Source organism: Elephantulus edwardii, unplaced genomic scaffold (genome assembly GCF_000299155.1).
Source record: "Elephantulus edwardii isolate Elephantulus edwardi_28Jun2011 unplaced genomic scaffold, EleEdw1.0 scaffold00007, whole genome shotgun sequence".
Lineage (NCBI taxonomy): Eukaryota > Metazoa > Chordata > Mammalia > Macroscelidea > Macroscelididae > Elephantulus > Elephantulus edwardii.
The window spans coordinates 12,215,186-12,223,108 of NW_006399757.1; the positions used below are offsets into that span (position 1 = coordinate 12,215,186).

Sequence of the window (7,923 nt, forward strand, 5' to 3'; positions counted from 1 at the left end):
TATACAATTTAGAATACAACTTTCTTTTGTTTGTAATTCCAGCTTGAATCAAAGCGTTTACTACCCCAAGCATCAATGCTCTTCAATATCTAATTTCACAGTTTTCTTAACACGTATCTCATGTTATTTATTATAGTCAGAGGCATCCCAACACCTTTGTCTATCCCTGCTACCTTTTAAATGGTCTATCTGGCAAACCATCAATCACAAATCATGAAACATATTTTAACTTCAAGTAAGATCAGTTAAGAAAGAAAACAAGGCTTCTGTGGCCTAATTGGAAGCATTACTCACATCAATAAGTGATAAATGCTTTTTCTAGGAAAGAATATTTCTCCCCAAGATCTGCCTGTAATGTACAGTTTAGACAAAATTAAAATCTCCAATCACCTTCTAACTTGGGACCAAAGAGATATTGATAAAAAGCTTTTGTGAAGATAAAAGTTTTCAACAACTCATTTTCAGGTCCAGATAATTGTGTTAATGAACAAGGAAAAATGCATATTCATTCATAGCTTATTCTGTGGTTAAAATCAGAGTTTATAAAAAACTGAAAATAATTCTCAGTAAACACAGGTAAATATTTTGTTGTGTTTCAATAATCTTGCTGTTTGCAAGGAAATTTTTCAACAATCTATTATTTGATATTATATATTATATATTCAAATTGCTTTGATATATTACAAAATGCATAATTTGGTATTTGGTATTATACATTATCTACAAGATTTTTTTATGGTTCATGAAGAGGATTCAAGAAATATAAACAAGTCAACTATTCCAAGAATAGGAAAATACATAATGCTTCTTTTACTAATGTTAATTTTAAAGAACATAGATGTGCCCACTTATTCTGTGAGGTCAATTGCACCATGCGGACCATATTAATCAGGTGATGTTCATTTCAGTTTACAGGTTATTTATTATAGCTGCAGCACTGTCTTAGGGATGGTTCACACAAATAGTTTAACTAAAGTAAACACCATTTCCCAGTAATGATAGAACAAAATAAACCTTAGGAGCATTTATGAACAGTAACGCTTCTCTCTCAGTACACATTTGCCAACCGATCTCTGTTGTTTGCAAATGAATTAACTATGCCTTGAAAAATCATCAGAGCCATCTGCTTTGATGGGAAGGAAGAACTGCTATGATCATTTTATTATAGTAGGAGAGACTAGAGACTATTTTAGTATATTTTTAGCATCATTTACCCTAAATTTGACATGCTATCTAAAAAAATAAGCAGCTCAATCCATTCTCATTGACGCTTTTCCTAAATACACTTATTAAGAAGCCACTTTGAAGAGGTAACTGTGCAATTGTTTTAAAGATCTCAAGCATATGGAAGTCCCTATTTTTCCTCTATTAGATCAAGTCGTTACAGTCACTGACATGCTCCACTGTCCAGTATATTTTTCTCTTAGGAAAGAAATGAAAAATCAGTCTAACAAACCAGCTCTTTTGGTCTCTTCAAAAGAGTCAGTGGACTCAAAATGTGCTTTTGTTCAATAAATTTTCTCATTCAAACAATTTATGTGATTTTTTAATTTTCCTGGCTACCAACATTTGAATAATTTGTTCCCACTCATTTAGAAAGTTCTGTCTTTATTTTACTTATGAATATCTGATTCAAAAGCATGTCTGTAATGTGGCTTAGTATTTGTGTTTGGCAGAATGGAATATAGAAAAAACAAGCACATATATATAATAAAAAAATGAAAGCCAGTAGTGTATAACTGTTTCTCAGGAGTATGCTTATTTTCAAAAGAAGAAAAGAAGGGAATAAGATAGAAGAAGGCAGAAGGAAGGAAAAGAGGAATGGAAAAGAGGAAAGGGGGAGCATTGATATTATCACCTGTGGAAATTTCTTCAGTAACTTCAGAATTTAAGCAGTATAATGTTAAGGTACACAACACTTAACCATAGTATCTGTTATAATCTTCAAACTCTAAAGTAATGATGATAACGAGAAAACTATATATACAGACCTGTGTGTTTTTGAAGACACTTGATATCAGTGGACATTAAGTGAATGAAATTTATTTTGAATAAATAGATGGATGGATGTGTGGAGTGATGGAAGTGTAATTTAAACTGTATTCTGCCTACAGATCAATTAAAAATTGAATAAAAAGTCTGCATAAGTTCTACAGTCTGATTTCTTCAAACTCAAAATTACATATTTTCCATGTGGGTTTATAGCTGAAAACAAAGCAAGAAAATTAAACCTATTCATTTGTCAACGTGATTCCAACTCTGAGACCCTAAAGGACTGGATATAATGGAGATTTTCAAAGCTGCACAGTTTATGGAAGTAGACATCTTTGTCCCTTGGAGCAATGGTGAGTTTACTATCAAGCTTTAGTTCTCAGTTAAATGCTTAGCTCACTATACCACTAGTGCTTCTGTTTACATCTTTGAAAAAAAAAAAAACAAATACATTATGTAAGTCATTAAATTTTATTAACTCAATATTCTGATCTATGAGTTAGAAGAATACAAAATTCATCTTTACTGTAACTGAACAAAGACTTTATTTACTCAAAGTATTTGGAAAGTGTTTGCAGACAGACTCCACAAAATTTCTCAAAACCCTAAATGTAAGTAATAAGACAGAAAATATACCAAAATAAAAAATAGTTCCAGATACTTCATTATGAAAGTGAATGCAAAAGCATATATCCATTAAAAACTACTTCTTGTTGTTGTTATGTTGCTTGTGACATTGAGTTACTTCAGACTCATAGTGACCCTAATGTGCAACAGCTCTGAACCTTGCCCTATCTTGAGCCAATTTCATTGTCTCTGACACACCTAACCTCTTTACCCAGTCACAGGGTCAATCCATATGAACCAGGGTCTTTCTCTCTTGTACTGTTCCTCCATCCTTCCAAGTATGATGTCTTTCTCCAAGGACTGATCCCTCCTGGCAACATGCCCAAAGTAGTCAGACAGAGCTTCAAAATCCTTGCCTCCAAGACGCTGCCTGATTGCATCCTCTCTAGGACAGATTTGTTTTGTTCTCTTAGCAATTTGTAGTCTATTCAAATACTCTTCTCTAGCACCACAACTCAAAGATATCAATTCTTCCTCTGTCCTCCTTAGTCATTGTCTAACTCTCTGATGAATAGCAAGTAATTGCAAAGATCATAGCTTGGATCAGGCTTGTATTTAAAATGGAATTTTATAAAGTGACTTTTTAATTTATGTTACTGAGGTGAGAAAAAATATATGATATTATTGCTTGATTGTATTTCTATAAAATTTGTTTCTCTTTACCATTGAGTTATAACCAATTCATAGCCTGACCATCCAGCAGGTAAATCACGTGGAGGAGATTGACTGTCTTCTGGAAAGGCTACTGGATTTGAACCACCATAGAAGTATCACCTTTGGATTAACAGCAAAATTTCTCATAGAGGTTTACATAAATAAAATCAAGTGACATAGTTTATTCACACTAAGTGTCTTAGATAAACAATCAATATCCGTGGTCAAGAAATCAGAAGATTACACTAGGAAAATCTACTTTAAAAGACCTCTATAAAGTTCTAAAGAGCAAAGACATCAGTTTAAAGATTAAGGTGTTCCTGATCCAAGCCATGGTATTTTAATTTGCTTTCTATGAATCTGAAATTTGGGCATTGAATAAGGCTGACCAACAAAAAAATCAATATATTTGAATTGTGATATTGGCAAAGAATCTGAAATATCCCATGGACTCCTAAAAGGACAAACAAGTCTGTCTTAGAGATAATGCAATCAAAGTGCTCCTCAGAATCAAGCACAGTGACACTTGGTCTCACATAGAATGCTCATGTTGCCAGCAGGGACCACTCCTTGGATAAAGACTTCCTGCCAGCAAAGATGGCAGACCCCCAGAGCACAAAGGGAGATATGCATGTAGATGGATTAACAAATGACTACAACAATGGACTTGGCCATGTCAGAGACTGGAAGGATGGCACAGGATAGGGAAAGCTTCAGGTCTGATGGCCAAAGGATCTTTACAAGTCCTAGTTGACTCAGTGGCAACTAATAGCAAGTGTCTAGCTACAGAGTTTATATTATGTTCAAGAAAATGACCTAGATTGGGACTAGTCTTTAAGAAGGAAAATATGCATGAGTACTTGTGACATTTATCAAGTGGTTTCAATCTCTCTTGTTATTTAAATTCAATTTACTCTCTCTTCATACACATCTTAAAATCATAACTACTTTACCTGTGGATATGAACCCTGTTGGAAAATGTAATCTTTCATTTGTATTACTAATTAAATTATACTGGAGTCGGTGGGTCCTAAACCTACTCACTTCTAAGTTTTGGTTTTTTTTAAAGACTATACACAAAGGCATGCACTGAAGGATGACAGGATCATTGCCAAGGAATCTAGAGAAACTTCTGGTGCTACTGAAAATGAAAAATCTTCTCTATACCTGATATTCTGATATGGATTTTTAGCCTCAAAACTGAGATGATAAATTGTTGTGATTTCTCGGTAACCTCACTGCACTCTGGTCCTCAGTCTCAATATAGTTCTAAGGTAAAGACTGGCAATGACCTTCACTCATTCACTCACTCATTTCTGTTGAATTAGAACGAATCAAAACTGGTCCTCCACTGGATTTTCAGAGGCTATAAATCACAGGGTAGGAAATTTCTCATCGTTCTCTTGCAAGAGCTGTTTGTTGTTAGATTCTGAAGCATCAGTGTGGCATCACCTGTGGATTAGTAACACAACTCCCACCACCAGAATACACCACTAGAGCTTTCTGGTTGTGACCTTAAGATAGTCTAAACCAACAGTTCTCAAGATGTGATACCTAGACCAACATCATCAGTACCTCTTGGAAAAGTGTTAGAAAACCAAATTTTGGGTCCCATCCTAAATGTTAGTAGCAAAATTCTGAAAATGAGATTCAATAATTTGTATTTGAACAAGTTCTTCAGATCATTTACTGTAAATTGGTGTTTGACAATCACTGGCTTAAGTAACAATAAATGCATCACTGCTCTAAAGTGATGGATCCTCTTCTTTCTGCAACATTTGAAATTGATGTTGTTGAAGAGTATTAATTATCCCACAGACGGAAAGATGAACACCAGTCTGCCTTCACGGAAATACAATCAACGTGCTCCTTTAAAACAAGAATGAGGAAACTTCATCTCACATACTTTTGGCATGTTGTCAAGGAGGCACCAGCTCTTTGGATGGGGGCAAAAAGTCATACTGGAAGAGACAGAGGGTCAACAAAAGAAAGGAAGACCTAGAACGAGGGTCGTTAACCTAGTTACCATGACAGTGGGCATGAGCATGACCAAAGAGCATGAGGGTATCACAGGATAGGGTATGGTTTTGATCTGTTGTTTGTAGGATCACTATAAGTTGTAGTCTTTTCAACAGCACCAAATAATAACATTGGAGCTGTTACTACTTTATCTCCCAAACATTCTTTTCTCTCTCTGACTCTCTAATAATTCATTTTCTGTTCATAATAAGTCTTATCCTATCTGTTCCTAGAATGTGAATTGGTTCTTAGTTGTCTTGTTTTATCTTGATACAAACTGACCCAGGTTAATATTATGTGTTCTCATTTATTGACCAAAGAAAATACTATTACCTACAAAAACTGTATCAATTGCCCATTTCAATTCTTGAGGTAAAGACTCATATTTTCGGAAGTGCAACGTAGCCGGAAGCGGGTGGCGGCCGGGTCCGTGGGAGCGCGCAGGCTCGGTGCAGCTCAGCCGCCTGGCCCGACCGACCCGGTTCGACCCCCCGACCCTACCCTACCAGGCCCGACCGACCCGGCTGCGCCTGCCTGGCTCGGCGCCGGCCCTGGCTGCCCGCACCATGGCCAGCCCAAGGACAAGGAAGGTGCTGAAGGAAATCAGGGTGTAGGATGGAAATAATGTCTGCTTTGAGTGTGGTGCCTTCAACCCGCAGTGGGTGAGTATGACCTACGGAATCTGGATCTGTCTGGAGTGTTCTGGAAAGCACCGTGGCCTGGGTGTGCACCTCAGCTTTGTCCGCTCTGTGACCATGGACAAGTGGAAGGACATTGAGCTGGAGAAGATGAAGGCTGGAGGGAATGCTAAGTTCCAGGACTTCCTGGAATCCTAGGAGGACTATGACCCTTGCTGGTCCCTACAGGAGAAGTACAATAGCAAGGTTTCAGCCCTCTTCAGGGACAAGGTGGCTACTCTGGCTGAAGGCAAGGAATGGTCCCTGGAGTCATCACGTGCCCAGACCTGGACCCCACTGCAGCCCAAGTCACCGCTGCCCACCACCCACAGAGCTGCTGGCCAGCCCCAGGCTGGGACCGCCTCCTCGGACAAGGCTTTTGAGAACTGGCTGATTGATGACCTGGGGTCCTACCACGGAGCCCAGGAGAACCGCTATGTGGGCTTCGGGAACACTATGCCCCCACCAAAGAAGGATGACGATTTTCTCAACACCACCATGTCCTCCCTGTACTCAGGCTGGAGCAGCTTTACGACTGGAGCGAGCAGGTTCGCCTCTGCACCCAAGGAAGGCGCTACGAAGTTTGGATCCCAAGCGAGTCAGAAGGCTTCTGAGCTCGGCCACAGTCTGAATGAGAAGGTCCTCAAACCTGCCCAGGAGAAGGTAAAGGAGGGAAAGATTCTGGATGACGTGTCCAGTGGGGTCTCCCAGCTGGCATCCAAGGTCCAGGGGGTGGACAGTAAAGGATGGTGAGACGTGACCACCTTCTTCTCTGGGAAAGCAGAGGAACCTTGTGACAGACCTCCAGAGGGCAGTGGCTACCAGAATAGCAGTGGGGACCACGTCCAGGGCAGTGCCATGGACCAGAGCTTCTGGGAGACCTTCGGCAGTGCCGAGGCCCCACGGGCCCGCCAGTCTCCAAGCAGCAGCAGTTGGACATGTGCAGACAACTCAACTGAGCCTAGGAGCTCGGACAGCTGGGATGTGTGGGGCTCGGCTGGCTCCAACCACAGGAACAGCAGCAGGGATGGCTGGGAGGCCTGGGAGGGCGGGCTTGAGGGTGTGGGTGGGGAGGGCCGGCCCTGGGCCATGGCCAAGGCCGCTCCGCCCCCTGCGCCTGCTGAGGATGGCTGGGGCAACCAGTATTGGTAGACTGTCCCCTGCTACAACACTATGCATGGGCCACACTGCCTTGTCATGCTGGTGTCCTTGTCCTGTGAGGCCCCAGTCACCTCCCCCCCCCCAGCAGGTAAACTGTGCAGGGCACTCCATCCCACGTCGAGGCTGGGAGAGTGGGTGGGAGTGTGAGTCCATCCCAGGGTCTCAGCTTCCACATGTAGACATTTCTGTTCATGACCTTCACTAATAAACACGCCTCAAGTGGTAAAACAAACAAACAAACAAAAAAAACAACTCATATTTTCAACATCCAAATAAAGATCACTTAATATATATATTCTTAAGTTCTGAATCAACTTGTTGAAAACAGAAATAATTTCTCTTTTAATACTTTACACTTCACAAATGTATTACCTCCTATAATTTTTTATCTTTTATTAATAGGTGGTCTGGTGGACTAGGCCATAGGGAGTTAAGCTGATCTTCTGTAGACAGTACCTTTTTGCTGGTTCAAACCCACCGAGGCTTTGTATGAAGAAAGATGGGTAATCTCCTCACCTGCAATTTAGAACCTAAGAAAATCTGCTGAAAAGGTAAATATGAGTCAGTTTTGATTTGAAGGCAAGTTAGGTTTTTTTACTTGATGAGTCTTTATCATAATGAATAGCAACATCCATTTTTATAGTAATCAAATCCCTCTAGAAAACTGGTATTGGCCTTACAGTCTACCTTCTAACCATAATTTCATACAACGAATCATTATTTCTCTAGACTTTATCTTCTTGCCTCTTTTATAAGAACTTTCTATCAGTATGTCTATTTTTGCATGGAAATG

At 39.8% G+C, this 7,923-nt stretch overlaps 1 pseudogene; it reads left to right on the forward strand.

Moving 5' to 3' along the window:
• The first annotated feature begins 5,858 nt into the window (after positions 1–5,858).
• LOC102851324 lies at positions 5,859–7,121 on the forward strand (annotated as a pseudogene).
• The last annotated feature ends 802 nt before the right edge of the window (positions 7,122–7,923 follow it).